The following is a 22,574-nucleotide window of genomic DNA, read 5'->3' as shown; positions in this document are numbered from 1 at the left end:
TCTTTATAAATGGCATGGAAAATAAGTACCCCATGGTTGGCATCTATTAACAAGATGAACATCCCAGGCACACTATTTCGTAACTCCCACTGGCTCCCAGAGGTATAATTAGGGTTGAATTTTTCATGAACACAAACATCATATTCTTTGTCCACCATACTGTGCTTTGTGCTTGACTATTTCCAGCACTCCACTCAGGAAAAGAAAAGGAGAGAAAAGAGTCATGTCCTCAGCGAATGAAAGTGATTCTGGGGCTTGCTGTAAGGGTCGCCCAGGTCCCACCATGTTGCTGGGGGCCTCTTTAAGGTACAGCACTTCCTGGCCAGGTCTGACTCAGCACAGTCACCCAGAGCTGACTCTCCCTAGGAGGACTTCCAGGTTTTGGAAATAGATAAATAGAAAAAAGTCTTTCGGGGTGCCTGGGTGACTCAGTCAGTTAAGTGTCTGACTTTAGCTCAGGTCATGATCTCTCAGTTCATGAGTTCAAGCCCCACATCGGGCTCTGTGCTGACAGCTCAGAGCCTGGAGCCTGATTCGGATTCTGTGTCTCCCATTTTCTCGGTCCCTCGCTCCTTTGTGCTCTGTCTCTCTTTCAAAAAATGAATAAACATTTTAAATTTTAGAAAAAGGAAAAGAAAAAAGTCTCTCATGTTTAGTCTTAAGTAGATCTACTGACTCCATTATTTTTAAGTCATTAAAAAAAAAGTGACATGGTTATGATTTGGTTTTCTGGACCTAACTTGTTATTCCTCATGGATTATTCAGTGAATGGTGTCTGGTCTTATTTGCAGTCGTGTTTGAAATGCTTTGTTAATGGAATTTATTAGCCATTGCCCCCAGAAGAATCTCACTAAAACATTAAGTCCAATCATGCTGTCCTCTGCTTAAAATCTCTCAGTGATTTTTTGTTTTTACAACTATGGAAGGTTCAAGCTCTCTAGCACAGTTTGTGAGATCTTCATCATGTGTCCTTAAATGGTCTCTATTTCATTTCCTGCCTCTCATAATAGGCAAGCTACCCTCCTGCCACTTACAATTCTTTAAAATTACTTACAATTCTCTTAAACACCTTTCTTTGACACAACTCTGGAACATAATTCTCCCTCTGGCTAAAAGAATACTTTGAAAGTTAGGGCAAGTTCTGATAAAATAGACATGTTTCAACCTGAAGTTCAGCTTCTTATTTAATGGGGAAATACTGAAGACTTTGCTTTGCCTAGGAACAAGGCAAAGAAATAACTCTTGCCACTGCTTTTTAACACGAGAAAGATAAAACATGCAGAAATAAATTAAGCAATGTTTAATATTTAAAAAACGCTTATGCACCAAAATCTACAAGATTCCTGATGTCAAAAAGGTAGACCTAACCAGTGAAATATGAGATATATATTCCTGGACAAGAAGACAACATTATAAAGATTTCAATCCTGCTCAAGTTACTTAAAGAATTTAATGTGATCTCTACAAAAGCACCAAGTTTTTTCTCTTCTGGAACTTCAAAAGACAAACAGAAAGTTTCTATGGAGAAATAAAGAGGCAAAATTTGGCAGGAAAATCCTGAAAAGAAGAAGGTACCAGGGGATAGAGTCTAGCTTTACCGTATATTGAAACATACTGGAAGTCTTCAATATTTTTTTATTGAGTACAGCTGACATATAATGTTATATTAGTTTCAAGTGTATGACAATAGTGATTCAATAATTCCATACATTACTCAATGCTCATCGTGGTAAATATAGTTACCATCTGTCACCATACAAAGTTATTACAACATTATTGACAATATTCCCTATACTGTACTTTTCATCCCCTGAACATATTTATTTTACACCTGGAAGTTTGTACTGCTTCATCACCTTCACCTATTTCACCTATCCCCCCCCCAACTCCTTCCCCTCTGGCAGCCACAAGTTTGCTCTCTGTATTTGAGTCTGTTTCTGTTTTTCTGTTTATGTACTTGTTTGTTCATTTGTTTTGTTTTCTAGATTCCACATATAAGTGAAATCATATGGTATTTGTCTTTCTCTGACTTATTTCACTTAGCAAATGGACCCTCTAGGTCCATTCATGTTGTACCCAAAGAAAACAAAAATTCTAATTTTTTTAACTTAATTTTTTTATTAAAAATTTTTTAAATTTATTTTTGAGAGAGAGAGAGAGAGTGGGGGAGGGGCAGAGAGTGAGGGAGACACAGAATCTGAAGCAGGCTCCAGGCTCTGAGCTGTCAACACAGAGCCCAACATGGGGCTTAAACTCATAGACCGCGAGATCATGATCTGAGCCGAAGTCAGACACCCAATCAACTGAGCCACCCAGGTGTCCACAAAAATTATAAGCTGAAAATATATATGCACCACTCTGTTTACTGCAACATTATTTACAATAACTAAGACATGGAAGTAACCTAAATGTCCATTGCTAGATGAATGGATAAAGAAGATGTGATACACATATACACAATGGAATATTCCTCAGCCACAGAAATCCTCAACTCGGTATTTAAGCTGATATTGTATTGGTGCCTGAAAGACCAATGGAGCAGAATAAAAAAACTTGGAGTAGACCCAAGTATATATGTCAATCCAGTACATGATAAAAGTGGTGTCTTAAATTACTGGAAAAAACGGGATGCTTAATAATTGATCTTGAGACAACTGGCTAGCCATTTGGGAAAATATCACACTGGACCTATACTTCATACATATCCTTCAAATAAACTTCAAATAGATCCAATCTAAATGTAAAAGATGAAATCATAAGTACTAGAAAGAAATATAGTTTAATTAAAAAACCAGAAGTGGATAATGCCTTTCGAGTTACAACTTAAAATTAAGATGCAATTTTTTAAAAGATTGATAAATTTAACTAAATTTTAAAAAGTTTTCAAAGTTTTTGCATGACAAAATAAGACAAACACCAAAGGCAAAGTCAAAAGACAAATGACAAACTGAGAAAAAATATTTACAATTTGTATCATGTACCCAGGGCCAATCTCTCTAATATGTAAGCATTCTTAAAATCGAGAAGAAAGTCCAAAAAACATTAATAGAAAAATGGGCGAAAGACATGGCTGACAGTTCACAGAAAAAAATGCAAATGGCTTTTAAACATATGAAAACATATTTAACTTCATTTATTATGAGAAAAGCTCAAATTAAAACTATCCCAGGAAGAATGATGTAAGCAAAAATGATAGAGTAAGGACTTCTCAAAATTCTCTTCTCATAGAAGCAACAAGAACACTAAGAAAAACAATTACCTGGATCAACTTAACCAAAAGGAAATTAACCAAAGGCTTACAGCTATTCAGGGAGTGTTGACTCAAGAAAAATGACTTACTCTTGGTAGCACAGTGAGTTTTGTGGCATTCTAATTTAGGTATTTCCATCACCCCAGCTTTATGGTTGCCTTGAAAACCAATCACCACAATTGCAATAAAAACCTGCAGCTTGGCAGCTGTTGGAGGGAGCAAAATGAGATTTGAGCTTCTTCAAAGCCCTGTTCTCAGAGAATTGTAATTATTTGACCTGTTTAAAGGTTAACAGGAAGACCCCACCCACAAGAATGTCTTTATTTGACCTGACTCTGAGTTTACCCAGTAGAAATGGTTTTTTCCACAGGGACACTTTTTGAAAATAATTAAAGGTTGGGGCACCTGGGTGGCTCAGTTGGTTAAGCATCTGACTTTGGATCCTACACACCTAGAAAACTGACTGGAGGATTAACACAACAATCGGCACAACCTGAACCACAGAATTCAGCAGGTACGCGGCGCAGAGAGTTGAACTTGGGGAGCAAGAAGGTGCAGGAAGTGAGGTACTTTCGTGAGCAGAGAGAGGAACGGAGACTGGGGTGGGGGGAGAATACGGGAAAAGCACCCCTCCCCAAAAGCAGCTGGAGAGAAAGTGGAAAATTGGAAACAGCTGCAGGGGCTAAACTAAAATAGGAGAAAGGAGAGGGTTTAAATTCCATTAAGACTGTGAACAAGGGGAGCGCAGTCTGCAACTCCTCAGCTCGATACCTGGTGGTGCTCTGGTGGGAAGGGCGAATCCCCAGGAACAGAGTGGGGTCCGGGAGGTTCTTGGGCCACACGGGGAAAAGTGGGTCCACTGCTGGAAGGACATTTGGTAGAGACTGTTGAAGCCACCTGGTCCCAGCAGACCCCAGAAAGTGGCCACATTCACTGGTGCTGGAACAAGGTCTTTGGGGATGAAGCCTGGTGCCAGATGTGTGTTGTGATTTTCCATAATCCCTGCTGCTACACTACCTCTCGAACTTTTTCTGAGGCAGGCTGGCACCTGGCCATAGTCTCGGGGCACTGGCAGCAGCAGGGTCCAGCAAGCATTCCTGGGGTGCAGCCAGAATTCAGCCATTGCTCGGTGAGACCCTCCCGCAGAGGGGCAAGCAGGTCAAAGCCACAGTCCTTCAGAAGTAAGAGGCCGGGGAAAACAGGTGCATTTGAGACAAAACTTGGGAGAGATGTACTGCCTGGGGCCTGGTCACGGAGAGTGAAAGAGCCGGGAATGGACGAAAGCTGAAGACTAGGGTGGGTACGCGATTGCTGATCCGGGAGAACAGACTGGGTACTTGGGTGACGCCATTTTCACCGCGCATGCGCATATGCACTTAGGAGCGCCACAATAATCCACCCCAGTAGGCTAGCAGCGCCATCTAGTGGAGAGCAGAGCTGTTACACCGAGCCCCGCCCAACTGGGCCAACTTCGCTCTTCAAGAACACAAGTCTCACCGCTGACTTAATTTATGGACTATAAAGAACTACACAGACTGACTTCTAGGGGAAAATGAAGCAATTTCAGTCCTACTTCAATCTGTTAGCAGGTTCATCTATTCAATATTCTTTTTTTTTCCTCTTTTATACTTCTTTTTCTTGAATACAGAAAGAGAAAAAACTTATTTTTACTTTCAATTTTTATTAAAAATATTTTTCTTTATTTTTTATCACTATATTTTTTACTTTTGTGTAAATTTTTTCAAATTCTATTTTACTTCCATCATTTCATTTTAGTCTACTTCAGTGTATTCACCTTTTCAAATTTTCAAACGATTTCCCTTTTTTCTTTTTCGTTTTTTTCTCTTTTTTGCTTTTCTTTTTCTTGAATGCAGAAAGAGAAAAACTTCATTTTTACTTTAATTTCTATTAAAAATATTTTTCTTTAATTTTTTGCTATATTTTTTGCTTTTATATAGATTTTGTCAAATTCTATTTACTTCCATCATTTTATTTTAGTCTACTACAGTGTATCTACTTTTTCAAATTTTCAAATGATTTCCTTTTTTTAATCTTTTTTCTCTTTTTCATTTCTTTTTCTTGAACACAGAAAAAGAAAAGTTCAAATTTATTTTCAATTTTTATTAATTTTCTTTCTTTTTTTTCTACTTTATTCTTTTGTGTATATTTTTTCAAATTCTATTTTACTCCCATCATCTCATTTTAGTCTACCTTAGTGTATTCATTTCTTCAAATTCTCAAATGATTTTCCTTTTTTCTCCCACCCCCCCCCTTTTTTTCTCTAATCTGTCAAACCACTTTCAACACCCAGAGAAAAACACACCTAGAATCTAGCATCATTTATTTGATTTGTGAGTGTGTGTGTTATAATTTTAATATTTATTTAATTTCAATTTTTGTACCTCATTAATTCCTTTTCTCCCTTCAAAATAACAAAATGAAAGAATTCACCCCAAAAGAAAGAGCACGAAGAAACAGCAGCCAGGGATTTAACCAACACAGATACAAGCAAGATGTCTGAACCAGAGTTTAGAATCATGATAATAAGAATACTAGCTGGAGTTGAAAATGGATTAGAATCCCTTTCTGCAGAGATAAAAGAAATAAAAAATAGCAAGAATGAAATTAAAAATGCTACAACCAAGCTACAATCATGGATGGATGCAGTGATGGCAAGGATGAATGAGGCAGAGCAGAGAATTAACAATGTAGAGGACAAACTTATAGAGAATAATGAAGCAGAAAAAAAGAGAGAGATGAAGGCAAAAGAGCACGATTTAAGAATGAGAGAAATCAGTGACTCATTAAAAAGGAACAACATCAGAATCACAACCCAGAAGATGAAGGGAGAGAAATAGGGGTAGAAGGGACATGTGAGCAAATCATAGCAGAAATCTTCCCTAACCTGGGGAAAGATACAGACATCAAAATCCAGGAAGCACGGAGGACTCCCATTAGATTCAACCCAAACCGACCATCAACAAGGCATATCATAGTCAAATTCACAAAATACTCAGGCAAGGAGAGAATCATGAAAGCAGCAAGGGAAAAAAAAGACCCTAACATACAAGGGAAGACATATCAGGTTTGCAGCAGACCTATTCACAGAAACCTGGTAGGCCAGAAAGGAGTTGCAGGATATATTCAGTGTGCTGAATCAGAAAAATATGCAGCCAAGAATTCTTTATCCAGCAAGGCTGTCACTCAAAATAGAAGGAGAGTTAAAAGTTTCCCAGACAAACAAAAATTAAAGGAGTTTGTGACCACTAAACCAGCCCTGCAAGAAATTTTAAGGGGGACTCTCTGAGGGGAGAAAAGATGAAAATATCTATCTATATCTATATATCTATATCTATATCTATATCTATATCTATATCTATATCTATATATCTATATCTATCTATATCTATATTGATATAGATATATCTATCAATCTATCTATATCTGTATCTATATCTATATCTAATTGTATATCTATATCTATATCTATATCTATATCTATATCTATATCTATATATAAATACCAAAAGCAACAAAGATTAGAAAGGACCAGAAAACACCACCAGAAACTCCAACTCGACAAGCATCATAATGGCAGTAAATTCATATCGTTCACTACTCACTCTAAATGTCAATGGACTCAATGCTCCAATCAAAAGACATAGGGTAACAGGATGGATAAGAAAACAAGATCTATCTATATGCTGTTTATAAGAGACCCACTTTAGACCTAAAGACTCCTTCAGATTGAAAATAAGGGGGTGGAGAACCATCTATCATGCTAATGGTCAACAAAAAAAAGCTGGAGTAGCCATACTTATATCAGACAATCTAGACTTTAAAATAAAGACTGTAACAAGAGATGAAGAAGGGCATTATATCATAATAAAGGGGTCTATCCACCAAGAAGACCCAACAATTGTGCCAAATATGATAGCACCCAAATATATAAATCAATCACAAGCATAAAGAAACTCATCAATAGTAATACCATAATAGGAGTCTCCAACACCCCACTTACAACAATGGAGAGATCATGTAATAAAAAAATCTACAAGGAAACAATGGCTTCGAATGACACACTGGACCAAATGGACTTAACAGATATATTCAGATCATTTCATCCTAAAGCAGCAGAATATACATTCTTATTCAGTGCAAATGGAACGTTCTCCAGAATAGACCATATACTGGGACACAAATCAGTCCTAAGTAAGTACAAAAAGATTGAAATCATACCATGCATATTTTCAGGCCACAACACTATGAAACTCGAAATCAACCACAAGAAAAAATTTGGAAAGGTAACAAATACTTGGAGACTGAAAAACATCCTACTAAAGAATGAATGGGCTAACCAAGAAGTTAAAGAGGAAATTAAAAAGTACATGGAAGTCAATGAAAATGATAATACCACAACCCAAAACCTCTGGGACTCAGCAAAGGCGGTCATAAGAGGAAAGCATATAGCAATCCAGGCCTTCCTAAAGAAGGAAGAAAGATCTCAGATACACAACCTAACCTTGCACCTTAAGGAGCTGGAAAAAGAACAGCAAATAAAACCCAAAACCAGCAGAAGACAGGAAATAATACAGATTACAGCAGAAATTAATGCTATCAAAACCAAAAAAACAAAAACAAAAAACAAAAACAGTAGAACAGATCAATGAAACCAGAAGCTTGTTCTTTGAAAGAATTAACAAAATTGATAAACCACTAGCCAGTTTGATCAAAAAGAAAAAGGAAAGGACCCAAAGAAACAAAATCAAGAGTGAAAGAGGAGAGATCACAACCAACACAGCAGGAATAAAAACAATAATAAGACAATATTATGAGCAATTATACGCCAATAAAATGGGCAATCTGGAAGAAATGGCCAAATTCCTAGAAAAAAAAACACTACCAAAACTGAAACAGGAAGAAATAGAAAATTTGAACAGACCCATAACCGTAAGGAAATCTAATTAGTAATAAAAAAAATCTGCCAAAAAACAAGAGTCCAGGGCCAGATGGCTTTCCCGGGGAATTCTACCAAACATTTAAGGAAGCGTTGACACCTATTCTCTTGAAACTGTTCCAAAAAATAGAAATGGAAGGAAAACTTCCAAACTCTTTCTATGAAGCCAACACTACCTTGATTCCAAAACCAGACAGAGACCCCACTAAAAAGGAGTACTATAGACCAATTTCCCTGATGAACATGGATGCAAAAATCCTCAACAAGATATTAGCCAACCGGCTCCAACAATACATTAAAAAAAGTATTCACCACAACCAAGTGGGATTTATACGTGGGATGCAGGGCTGGTCAATATCTGGAAACAATTAACGTGATTCGTCACATCAATAAAAGAAAGGACAAGAACAATATGATCCTCTCAATAGATGCAGAGAAGGCATTTGACAAAATACAGCCTTCTTCTTGATAAAAACCCTCAAGAAAGTAGGGATAGAAGGATCATACCTCGAGATCATAAAAGCCATATATGAACGACCTAACATTTAATATCATCCTCAATGGGGAAAAACTGAGAGCTTTCTCCCTAAGGTCAGGAACAAGACAGTGTCCACTCTCACCAGTGTTATTCAACATAGTATTGGAAGCTTCACCTCTGCAATCAGACAACACAAAGAAATAAAAGGCATACAAATCGGCCAGAAGGAGGTCAAAGTTTCACTCTTCTATATGGAAAGAGTGATATTCTATATGGAAAACCCAAAAGATTCCACCAAAAAACTGCTAGAGTCGATTCATGAATTCAGCAAAGTTGCAGGACATAAAATCAACGCACAGAAATCAGGTGCATTCCTATACACCAACAATGAAGTGACAGAAAGAGAAATCAAGGAATCAATCCCATTTACAAAACCCCTAAAATACCCAGGAATAAATCTAACCAGAGGTGAAAAATCTATACACTGAAAACTATAGAAAGCTTATGAAAGAAATTGAAGAAGACACAAAAAAATGGAAAAAGATTCCATGCTCCTGGATAGGAAGAACAAATATTGTTAAAATGTCGATACTACCCAAAGCGATCTACATATTCAATGCAATCCCTATCAAGATAACACCAGCATTCTTCACAGAGCTAGAACAAAGAATCCTACAATTTGTATGGAACCAGAAAAGACCCCAAATAGCCAAAGCGATCTTGAAAAAGAAAACCAAAGCAGGAGGCTTCACAATCCTGGACTTCAAGCTATACTGCAAAGCTGTAACCATCAAGACAGTATGGTACTGGCACAAAAACAGACACTCAGATCAATGGAACAGAATAGAGAACCCGGAAATGGACCCACAAACGTGTGGCCAATTAATCTTTGACAAAGCAGGAAAGACTATCCAATGAAATAAAGACAGTCTCTCCAGCAAGTGGTGTTGGGAAAACTGGACAGCGACATGCAGAAGAATGAACCTGGACCACTTTCTTACACCATACACAAAAATAAACTCAGAATGGATGAAAGACTTCAATGTAAGACAGGAAGCCATCAAAATCCTCGAGGAGAAAGCAGGCAAAAACCTCTTTGATCTTGGCTGTAGCATCTCTGGAGGCAAGGGAACAAAAGCAAAAATGAACTACTGGGACCTCATCAAAATAAAAAGCTTCTGCACAGCTAAGGAAACAATCAGCAAAACTAAAAGACAACTGACAGAATGGGAGAAGATATTTGCAAATGACATATCAGATAAAGGGTTAGTATCCAAAATCTATAAAGAACTTATCAAACTCAACACCCAAAAACCAAATAATCCAGTGAAGAAATGGGAAAAAGACATGAAAAGGCACTTCTCCAAAGAAGACATCCAGATGGCCAACAGACACATGAAAAAATGTTCAACGTTGCTCATCCTCAGGGACATACAAATCAAAATCACCATGAGATACCACCTCACACCTGTCAGAATGGCTAACATTAACAACTCAGGCAACAACAGGCATTGGAGAGGATGTGGAGGAAGAGGATATTTTTTGCATTGTTGGTGGGAATGCAAGCTGGTGCAGCCACTCTGGAAAACAGTATGGAGGTTCCTCAAAAAACTAAAAATAGAACTACCCTATGACCCAGCAATTGCACTACTGGGTATTTATCCACAGGATACAGGTGTGCTGTTTCGAAGGGACACATGCACCCCCACGTTTATAGCAGCACTATCAACAATAGCCAAAGTATGGAAAGAGCTCAAATGTCCATCAATGGATGAATGGATAAAGAAGATGTGGTATATATATATATATACACACATACACACACACACTACACACACACACACTACACACACACACACACACACACACACACACACACCATGGAGTATTACTCAGCAATCAAAAAGAATGAAATCTTGCCATTTGCAACTACATGGATGAAACTGTAGGGCATTATGCTAAGTGAAATTAGTCAGAGAAAGACAAAAATCTTATGACTTCGCTCATATGAGGACTTTAAGAGATAAAACAGATGAACATAAGGGAAGGGAAACAAAAATATAAAAACAGGGGGGGGGCAAAACAGAAGCGACTCACAAATATGGAGAAGAAACTGAAGGTTACAGGAGGGGTTGTGGGAGGGGGGATGGGCTAAATGGGTAAGGGGCACTAAGGAATCTACTCCTGAAATCATTGTTGCACTATATGCAAACTCATTTGGATGTAAATTTTAAAAAATTAAAAATAAAATAAAATAAAGCATTTGACTTTGGCTCAGGTTATGATCTCATGATTTGTGGGCTTGAGCCCAGTGTCAGGTGAACTTGAGCCCCACTTTGGGTGATCCCCTATTCTCTCTCGGCCTCTTGCTCACTTGCCCCCCCCACTCTCTTGCTCAAAAATGAAAAAAAAATTAAACATAATCGTTTAATATCACAGCTGCCTGAGGTGGTAGGTAATAGTGGGACCAAAAAAAAAAAAAAAAAAAAAGGGCTAATCATAAAATTAATGGGAAAGAACTGGAGAATGAGATGTCCATATAGGTATTTGAAAACCTCTAAAATATTCCTTGACTTGTACTAAGTTAAACCACTATCTTTCTTGGTTCTCCCACTTGTAGATGGCGGATCAAGGGACTTCTCACACTCCATAATGTTGTGAGCCAATTTCTATAATAAGTCTCTCTATATATAGAGGTAGATATAGATACAGATATAGATATAATGTATCTTATTGATTCTGTTTCTTGGAAAACCCTAATATAGACACCATCAAGCATAACAACAGAAAAAATATTTGAAGAAATAATAGCCCAAAACTTCCCAAACGTAGTTAGAAATACTAATCCATACATCTAAGAAGCTTATTGAATTCTAAGTCAGATACACTCAAAGAGACCCACACCTAGGCACATCATAATCAAACTTTTGCAAGACAAAAGATAAGGAGAGACTCTTAAAGTCAGCAAAAGAGAAGTGACTCATTACATATAGGGGATTTTCAACGTTTATTTATTTTTGGGACAGAGAGAGACAGAGCATGAACGGGGGAGGGGCAGAGAGAGAGGGAGACACAGAATCGGAAACAGGCTCCAGGCTCTGAGCCATCAGCCCAGAGCCTGACATGGGGCTCGAACTCACAGACCGCGAGATCGTGACCTGGCTGAAGTCGGACGCTTAACCGACTGCACCACCCAGGCGCCCCTGGGGGGATTTTCAATAAGATTAAGAGCTGATTTCTCATCAGAAACCACAGAGACCAGAAGGCAGTGGGATGATGTATTTAAAGTGTGGAAATAAAAATACTGTCAACTAAGAAATCTATACCCAGTAAAACTATATGTGAAAAAAATGAAGGAGAAATTAAGATATCCCTAAGTAAACAAAATCTGAGAGAATTTGTTGCTAGTAGACTTTCCCTGCAAGAAATATTAAAGGGAGTCCTTTAGGCTGAAATGAACAGAGACTATACAGTTAATTGAATAAATAAAGAGCACTCATAAAGGGAACTATATAGGTGAATATAAAAGACAGTATAAACTTTTTTGGTTTTTTTCTATAAGATTTAAAAGAAAAAAAAAGACAACTGCTAAAAGCAATAATAAATCTGCGTTAATGGGCATACAATGTATAAAGATTTTTTTAATGTTTATTTTTGAGAGAACAAGAGCAGGGGATGAGCAGAGAGAGAGGGGAACAGAGGATCTGAAATGGGCTCTGCACTGAAAGCAGCAAGCCAAATGCGGGACTCTAACTCATGAACGCTCAGATCATGACCTGAGCCAAAGTTAGACACTCAACTGACTGAGCCACCCAGAAGGGAGATTTTCTGGGCATTTTTTCACATTGTCTTGAATTTTGAACGATGTAAATGTTTAACATATTTTAAAAATTAAATGAGAAAGAAAAGCAAACCCTAAAGTAGAAACAGCATGGGTCATAGAAGAAGACAGATCAAGTGACTTTTGAACCAGTGCACTGGCTGCATATCTTAGTGCGTATATTATAATAACAAAAGGACAAAGGACAAAACATTTGAGTGTTAAGCCTGCAGTTAGCTTTACTATTTTGGAGCTTTTTGTGTGTGTAGTAAGGCCCAGAGGCCACGAAGTAGTTCTGTTCCTGGCGCTCAGGTCTGGATTTCTAAGGATCACTTCCGGTTACAAGATGGAAATGGGGCTGCCCCTCCCTACCCTTCATTTTCTATATCATCACTTACTGGTACTCACATTACATGATGTCGACATGTCTACATCACCCTCCATCTCTCGATTATTCTCTCATAATTCATCTTTTGGTCCTTGTGTCCTCAATTATGACAGAATCCCTCTGTTTCATCACCCCACTCACTATGCCATTTTTTTTTTCACTATGCCATTTTTAAAGCCATGTTTCTATTCTATTCAGTGCTTGTATGTGTTTCATTTCTTTGTTAATATTTTTCTAACTGGGCCTTTTTCTTTTTTTTTAATGTTTATTTTTGAGAGAGACAGAGTGTGAGCGGGGGAGGGGCAGAGAGGAAGAGGGGGACACAGAATCTGAAGCAGGCTCCAGGTTCTGAGCTGTTATCACAGATCCTGACATGGGGCTTGAACTCATGAGCTGTGAGGTCATGACCTGAGCCAAAGTTGGACGCTTAACCTACTGAGCCACCCAGGCGCCCCTGGGCCTTTTTCTTAACAACTTGTTCTTGCTTGATATGAAATTCTCTCTCATCCAGCTGAAGTGTCGTGTGCGTGATTAACTGTACTTCCTTTGGTGTCCATTCCTCTGTCTGTTTCATTAGGGCATCTCTTGGGTGTGCTTGATTTCCTTCAGGTGTTTGTTAAATTTTGATTGTGTTCATTTTTGCATTTGAGCTGTCCTGAAAGGTGTGTGTGGCGTTATTTATCTCAGTCTATCATCATGGACACAGGCCAGGGTGACATGCAGCTGTTGGGGAAGGTCCAGGTTTCTGGATGTGGGAGCTGCTGGCTTCCTGAGTCATCAACTATGAAGGGTACCACTTGCCTCTTGACCTAAGCATCTACAGTCGCTGCTCCCACCTGATCAGTGACAGCCCTGTCACCTACTGCTGGCACAAGGTGGAAAGTGGAAGAGGGTCTGAACCACTTGTCTGCCTCTCTTGCCAGATCCCATCTAGAACCCTTCAGATCTCTGTAACTGCCTCTCTCCAACTTGGCACAACCCTCTAGGACACCTCCCGCCTTTTTAAGAATCCTCTCCTTTGCATGTTTTGGAATTTGGTTTCCTTCCTCTGTCTGACCCCATCTGCCTTCCGACTTTCAGGCATCCCTCACAATGTCCACTAATAGCACCCTCTCTTGCTTTCCAAAATAGTTATTTTTTATAAATAGTTATATTTTTTAAATATACATTTTCTTAAATTTCTACAGATTTGTATGGGGAAACTGTAGTGGATAATCTGAGGGATATGCTTTTAAAAAAGTATAACCAGACAATTAGGCAGCATTGGTAAGGATGTCCTTGGGCTTCCAGAGCAGAGATGTAGAAACTGCAAAATTGGGATCTGGACTATTTCCCACAAATGATTCTGAGACTGAAAGGAAGGACTCTAGGGAGCCATTGTGCTCTCAAATCCCATTCCTGTCACAGGCTCATCTATTAACCACTGAAATAACAATGACTTCGCCACCGATTGCTGATGCTATATTGGCTGGAAAACATCCAGATGCACAGCGCTCAGACGCTAAATCAATCCCATTGATTGTACGATGATAAATGATCCTGAGGCACAATCCGTCTACCTGATAATTGCCACTTTATCAAAGGAAGACATCTTTAAACGAGCGCTAAGGAGAATGTTAAGTGTTTTGCAGGTAAGGCCTTGAGAATTCTAAAAAGAAATAGTCACCATTATGGAAAGAGGTAGAATTTATTTGCAAGCAGATAGGGAGCTGTGTGAAACAGCTGTGTGATTTTCAAATTGCATGTGAAAAAAAGGAGAGATGACAAGAGAATCCATAGCTTCTTCCTTCCCCAGCTCCTCTGAGAAGGAGCCACAGACAGCATCCCACCACCCATGGGCTCCTCCTGCCTAGAGCCAGACCCTACAGAAGTTAAGAGTGGAAACCTAGCACTAAGGAACTCTTGGCTTCATTTGCTGGTGGTGTTGGGGCCTGGGTGAGCCCCAGGGGCCTGCCTGTGTCTAACGCTTGCCTCATTGGCTTCGTCCCAAGTTCCTCATCTGGGGCAGGTGGACCCACCCCTGGTGGGCTGCCATAGTGTCCCAGGAGTAGGGGCAGTTGTCACATAAAGGCTGCTTTTATTTGGAGCATCAATTTTGCCAAGAACTTCAAGGGAAAAAAACCTACAATTTTATGTAAACAAACAAGCATAGACATTATTATGCAGTAGTAGGCAATCTCAACGTTCATTTTTAAGACAAAACATGAGATGTCAAAGAAATGTTAGAGTAGTGGAGAATGACTTTAGGCTTTGTCTTCACAACTGTCGTAATATTTATTTCTCTTTTCTGCTTTCCTCAAAGTTTCCCTGGAAAAGCATGGGAAGCCATTCTTACAGGGGCAAATACTATAGACAGACACGCTCAGTACCCACATACCTCCCTCTTCAGCTGGACTTCCTTTCCTGCAGCCTCTATAAAAACTAAACACCTTGTCTCCCAGACTTCTTTGTAGCAAAGCTTCCCGAGTTTTGTGGAGCTAATATACCCATTTGGACTATCTGAAATCAAGGACCAAGACCATCTACTTGAGTCTCCTGTGATCTGTGAAGTCTAGGATGGCACCATGCACCCTTCTGCTTGACTAAGGACCTCACACCCACCTTGAAAAGACAGTGGAAAGAACATGGATAGAGAGATCCAGCCCCACCATGGCACCAAACGCTCTTCGTGGCCTGGCCTCTGCCTATCCTCCTGAGATCATCTATCTTCTTGTCATTCAAGGAAATACCCTGAATCCATTTGCTTGAAGTGTCCAAGCTATGAGTCAGTTGTCAGGATTCAGAAGAGGAATGATGAGGGTTTTAACCATCAGTGATCATCAGATCGAAGATAGTGAATGGCTAGATCCCAGGGGTGTCCAGGAGACAGAATCAATGAAGCAGGGGTACAAAGAAGTGAGGGCCAGAGTGGTGACGCCAGCATTTCTGACCTGGCCAATTCCCAAGTCAGGTAATGTAGGAACAAATTTGGAGGAAAATTATAAATTGAACACTGGAAATGCTAACTTGAATTTTGTGGAGAAAATCCCAGAGTGGAGATGCCTAATGGACCAATGAAATATAGACCTAGAACTTGGGAAAGATATGTGGTCTTGGGAAATAGATAGAGAATCATGAGCACAGGCAAGTTCACATTAGAGGTCTCCTCATGGGTAAGTAAATGACCCGGTGGGCTCCTTGATGTGTATTTCCCGGATTTGTTATGAGTGAATAGTGCTCACTCTGCATCTTCAGGACTCTGAGCTCAGCGAACTGTTCAACTCTGTGTGTGTGTGTATTTTTCCATATATATATATATATATATATATATATATATATATATATATATAGGGAATGTCTGGTTAGAGTTTAGGTAGCATCTAAGTAGGTTTTCTCCAAAAATACTCTTAAAATTTAAGGTGCAAAGAAGTACTAAGTCTGGGCCCAAAAAGAACAAAGAAAGGAAATGAAAATGAGAAATATTCCCTCTCCAGGCATTGCTCTACTCAGTTTTGGTATACACATGGGATCCATAACAGGCAAGGTCAGAGACAGGGGATGACCATGTATCCAATGTGCCTAGACTTAGGATAGGTGTGTGCTCTCATGGCTCTACAGCAACCACCCATCGATCAGTCAATCAATTTATCAGTTGACAAATACTGTGAACTCTGAGTCCTGTGCTTGGCCCTATGGAGCAAGAGCAGCCCAGGCCACGGCTATAGACCAAGTCCCACCAGAACTAAAAGCAGCAGCTGTGTGATCTGGCTGCTTCTCTTCTTCCTCCAAGCCCTCAAATCTGCAGGCACAATTCAAATGCTCCCGAAGGTTTTTGGACCCTAAGAAAAAACTTGCTTGGGCATAGCCAGGATTAGACTGTCTTTGGGGGACTTTACCATCACCTCTCCCATAACAGCCTGAGCCTGTCCCCAGGCCATTCCAAATTAACCATCTAAGTAAAGAGTGCCCTTCTTTAAAAAAAAAAAAAATTAATGTTTACTCATTTTGAGGGAGAGAGAGACAGTGTGAGCAGGGACGGGCAGAGAGAGAGGGAGACACAGTATCTGAAGCAGTCTCCAGGCTGTGAGCTGTCAGCACAGAGCCCAATGCAGGGCTCGAACTCATGAACTGTGAGATCAAGACCTGAGCTGAAGTCAGATGTTTAACTGACTAGCCACCCAGGAACCCCAAAGAGTGCCATTCTTATGCAAACACATACCACACAAGTTTCTCACCTGGTCCTCACTCCATGCCAACCAAAATGCTGCCCTCTCCCTGCTGTCCCACTGCCCCCTGTCAGTTCCTGGAGAAATTCTGAATTCACAACACTGAACAATAGGAGGCAGCAAGTTGGGATCATTTATGATTATTTTACTATTCATTTTCACTTTTTATTATGGAAATTTTTGAACACGTACAGAAGTAGAGAAAATAGCATAATAGATTCTCATTTACCCCTTATCTGCATCCATCCATTGTTATTGTTGTTTTTAAGTTTATTTATTTATTTTGAGAGAGAGAGCATGAGCAGGGGAAGGGCAGCGAAAGGGAGAGAGAGGATCCCAAGCAGGCTCTGCGCTGTCAGCACAGAGCCTGACAACGTGGGGCCCGAACTCATGAACTGTGAGGCTATGACCTGAGCCAAAACCAAGAGTCAGACACTTAACCAACTGAGACTTCATGCTTTGTTTTTAAGCAAATTCTAGAACGACTATCACTTCATGGTAAAGATTCAGTGTATGTTTCTAAAATATAAGGATTCTTTTATCCGAAGCATAACCACAAACACTATTACCTCACCTAAAAATGCTCAATAACGATCTAATATCATCAAACAAATCAAACAAATATGTTTAATTTACTAATTGGCACTTTTCTGCATTTCCATCTCCTTTCTCTTCCCTCTCCCAGCCCAGAAGCAGCCTGTAGTTGCCAAGGTAAACCCTCTCCATCTTGGCTAGGGATGGTGTCCTCAGTTATATCCTTCCCCGTGTGACTCTGGTCCAGGGACAGTCCTTTATTCCCTTAGTCGAGGTTATTTATTACATTTAAGGGACATTCTGAGTTGCTTTCACAGGTCTCAAGCTGGACGAAGGATAATCCTAACAAATTTGAAATCCCAGCTCTGACTGCAAGATCCCTCCAGGGTATTCATTATTTTATTTTCACTGTAGGCTTTAAACATTGGGTCCTTTCCTTAAAAGGCACCCTCGGGTTTTGTTTTTACCAAGAGCCCAGTAGGCAAGTCCCAGTACTGAAATAAAAAATGAACATTATTGAGAACAGCTTGTTAGCAAAAGCCTCCTGCAATCAGGCTGGGAAGCCAGCTGAAAAGAAAACTTTACCCAGTGGCCTCATTCACTCAGTTGAAACATTCATGGGGCATCAAGGACATGTACATCTGGCATTGCATAAGGGCTGTGAGAAATGTGCTTTCAGGGGCTTTCTACTCTAGTAAAAAGGTAAGACATTTGCACAAATCAGATGACCTATACTTGCAGGCAGTCTGGGGACTAACAGAGCAGGTCATGGACTGAATGTGTCCCCTCGAGCCACAGTGGGCTGGGTGGGCTCCTGGTTAGAACTCAGGGTTTGAGCTCTGCTGTGGGGCAAGTTACAGTGGTGGGCAGAGCTCTGTCAGGCAAGACGGCCGTTCTGGAGGTCGGATGCCCACTTCCGACTGAGGGGGCCAAAGCCACAGCATGAATTGGGGAGCACGGGGCCAGGTGAAGGTGGGATGAGACCACCCAGGAGAGCTAGACTGGGGTGCAGGCTGAACTGGCCCCTCACCCCCCACCCAGCCTGGACCTCCTGCCTGTGCCACATGACTCTCAGCCCAAAGGGGAGTCCTTCCTTCTGTCCTTGAGCCCCACCTAGTTCCAAGGCCTTCTGTCCCCTTCCTGGCTTCTGCTGACCCAGACTTTTGTCCAGATCCCTAGCTTTTTGTTTCCTACATTCCTATCCATCCTTTGTTCCTGCTTTAACTGGAGCCCTGAATGCAAGACCTGAGTGATTTTGTTCCTCCCTCCTTCTCCTGCCTTTGACTGACCTTGGACTCCTCTTCTTGCCTCCTGAACTTCAGACATCTTTCCTTTTTTCTGTTTCTGCCCTCCTCTTGAGCCTGACCACTGCCTGCCTGTCTGCAGCCCACCACCTATCTCAGATCCTCGCTTCTTAACAACTTAACAAACTGTGTAATTAAATTTTAAAATGAGGCTTAGAGGCACCTGGGTGGCTCAGTTGGTTAAGCGTCCGACTATTGATTTCGGCTCAGGTCATGATCTCACAGTTTGTGGGATCGAGTCCCATGTTGGGCTCCATGCTGAACACGGAGCCTACTGGGGATTCTCTCTCTCTCTCCCTCCCTCTCTCTCTCTCTCTCTCTCTCTCTCTCCCCCCCCCTCTCTGCCCTTCCCTCACACATGTGCACACATGCTTTCCCTCTCTCTCTCAAAATAAATAAATAAACGTTAAAAATAAATTAGATAAAAAGAGCCTTTAAATCTGCTCTAAAGTGAATTTTAACAAGATGATGGTGTTTGGCTTGCAGAAGAAATGAGATTGTTGAGCCATCTTCGCACAGCCAATCCATGGCGTCTCTGACAGCCAAGTGTGTGGGTCTGGCTTTTTGCGCTACCCTAGGCTTATTTAGGGTGAAATAAGAACTTTATACCATTAGTTCAAATGAACAGGAAGGAAAGTATTTTTCATTTCCTTTTTTCATTAACTCAGGTTGTAAAATCAGAACCCCTGAGCCAAACAATGTCTTAGATCTCTTCCAGCTTAAACATTTATATGTATTGTCTTGTTTTTAGTAAATTGGATAGTCTAAAGAAATTTCCCATAGGTTTTTCAGAAACAAACTGGGTTTTGTGTAAATTTTTATTCCCAGATCAAATGTTTGGTAACTTTAGTGAGGTCACTTATTCCACATGTTGTGTCTCAGTGCCCGATATATTTTCAAAAAAGAGGTGCTGGTAATTGGAATAACTGTTCCTGCTGCAAAGTCAACGGCATGTTACAGAGTGACCTGTGACTCCAAGTCCCTGAGATGAGACACTGAGCTCCCAGCCCTGCTCAGCTCTGGGTGATGAGGGGGCTCTGTAGAGACTTTCTCAGGACACAGCACATCTGTGCACAGAGTTGGAAATGTCTTCCCCACACTGGGGTTTATGTAGCTGAGAAAGTGCTGGAAGTCATGTTCCAAAGTAGAATTGGATCCAAAATCAAGACAAACCCTGTGAAACCAGGTTGCCCATCTTACCATACAAGTCAGATATTTTCATTTCTAAGTGGGAGAAAGTAAAAAATTTTTAATTCTTTTGTACTGTTTATTGAGAGAGAGAGAGAGAGAGAGAGAGAGAGAGAGAGAGAGAGAGAGAGAGAGGAGGGGCAGAGAGAGAGAGGAAGAATCCCAAGCAGGCTGTGAGCCATCAGCAGAGCCTGACATGAGGCTTTATTCCATGAAGTACAAGATTATGACCCGAGCCGAAATCAAGAGCCAGATGTTTAACAGACTGAGCCACCCAGGCACCCTGAGACTTCAATTTTATTACGCAATACAAAGGAATTAAGTGGCTCACATAGCCAAAAAGTCCAGGGAGTATATGGCTTCAGGCATGGCTGAATCAGGGGCTCAAATAATATCCACAGGAATCTTTCTCTATCTTTCTTGTCTCTGCTTTCTTTTGTGTTGGCTTCATTCAGAGATGGGCACCTATGGCCACTAGCAGTTTCAAGTTTTTATTCTACCAGCTTAACATCAGAGAAAAGAGAGCAACTCCTTGGCGGGGTGGTGAGGGGTGGTAAGAGCTTTCTTGATATATAATTCACATATTAAAGTTTCCCTACTTAAAGTTCACCATTTATATAAGCCCAAGGTTTTTAGTATATTATTCACAGAGTTATACAACCATCATCACAATCAATTGGGGATATTTTCATCATCCCAAAACAAAACCCTATATCCCTTAGCATTCACTCCCCATTTGCCGCCAACTCCCATCCCAACCCTAGACAACCACCAATCTTCTTTCTGTTTCTACTAATTTGCCTGTTCTAGACATTTCATAGAAATGAGCTCATACAATATGTGGTCCCTCAACCATCTTTGACTTAGTGTAAGGCTTTAAGGTTCGTCCACATTGTAGCAGGCATCAGTATTTTATCTTTTTTTCTTTTTTAAATTTTATTTTAGAGAGAGAGCATGCACAAGCAGGGAGAGGGTCATAGGGAAAGGGAGAGAGAAAGAGAGAGAGAGAGAGAGAGAGAGAGAGAGAGAGAGAGAGAGAGAGAATCTTAAGCAGACTCCATACTCAGCAAAGAGTTGGGCATGGGGCTCAATCCCACAACCCTGGATCATGACCTGAGCCCAAATCAAGAGTCCGATGCTCAACCAACTGGGCCACCCGGCCCCACCCTTTATCCTTTGTTCTTGACTAATAATATTTCATTGCGAGGACAGACATATTATTTATCCATTCATTAGTTGATAAGCATTTGAACTGTTTCTACTTTTTGGCTATTCATGAATAACACTGCTGTAAACATTTGCATACAAGTTTTGGTGTAGACATATGTTTTCATTTCTCTTGGGTGTATGCCTAGAGTGGAATTTCTGGGTCATATGATAATTCTATGTTTAACCTTCTGAGGACCTGCTAAGACTGTTTTCCAAAGTGGCTGCACTGTTTTACATTCATGTCAGCATTGTGTGAGGGTTTCAATTTTTCCAATCCTCACCAACATGTGTTATTATCTGTGATTTTGATTACAGCCACCTTACTGAGTATTAAGTGGCATCTCACTATAGTTTTGATTTGTATTTCCTTTGGAAAGGAAAAGGGGTAAGGAGACTCCTTGAGGGGTGAGCATCATAATTCTAGACTGGAAGCCTGAATTTAGAATTAACAGAATATTTACACAAAAGAGACATTGAAATTAGAAGAGGTAGAATTACCTTTAATTGGGAAATGTAAATGTTTTCTGCTCTGAGAAATGCCTCTAAAGCAAGTTGCAAGTTGTAGTTTCATACACACACACACACACACACACACAACACGTCACGTCACACACACATGCATATACACATACAAAGAAAATTACATTTTATGTTTATCTGAATTGAGTTTCATTATTACACTTCATTATTATATCATTTATACACCTTATTTTGTAGATAAAAAACAAAACAAAACAAAACAAAACAAGCTGAGACCCAAAGATTTTTAGGGACAGAAAATTGGAGACAGGCCTAGATCTTCCAAATTCCTGACCAGTGCTCTCCCCAGCAAACCACATGCCCTTCTTCTGAATCTCTGCATGTGTACTATTCCTGGATGATAGGAATTGAGTTTGATTAATTCCTAAGGTACCAAAGTACAAGAAATAAAAGCCTAGGATGATAGCAGAGACAGAGTAATGATAAACGCTGATTCGTGCAGGAGAGAACGTTCCTCGTTTTTCCCGCATGGGTCATCAGCTCACGCAGGCCAGCACATGAATGTGCTCGGGTTTGGGTCTCCAGGCTCATGTCTGAATGACGGATGAAGGCTGTCGATATGTAGGCTGCAGGGACTCTGGCTCCTCCAAAGCAAAATCAATGCTCAGCTCAAGCATTACCTACAAGCAGCTGTTGTCTGGGGCTTGAAAGGCCAAAATGAACCTGTGACTAGAAGTAGGCTTATCTTCAGGACTTCAGGT

The 22,574-nt window shown here is 40.2% G+C and overlaps 1 long non-coding RNA gene across 1 annotated transcript in view; it reads right to left on the bottom strand.

Annotated features, from left to right (window-relative positions):
* Positions 1 to 22,574, bottom strand: part of LOC109491573 — a 37,251-nt gene that overhangs the window by 10,729 nt on the left and 3,948 nt on the right. The window lies entirely within an intron of this gene.

The sequence above is a fragment of the Felis catus genome, chromosome C2, assembly GCF_018350175.1.
Source record: "Felis catus isolate Fca126 chromosome C2, F.catus_Fca126_mat1.0, whole genome shotgun sequence".
NCBI classification, from domain to species: Eukaryota; Metazoa; Chordata; class Mammalia; order Carnivora; family Felidae; genus Felis; species Felis catus.
The sequence above is the reverse complement of the archived record's forward strand: the minus strand, read 5'-3'. Positions and strand labels throughout refer to the sequence as shown.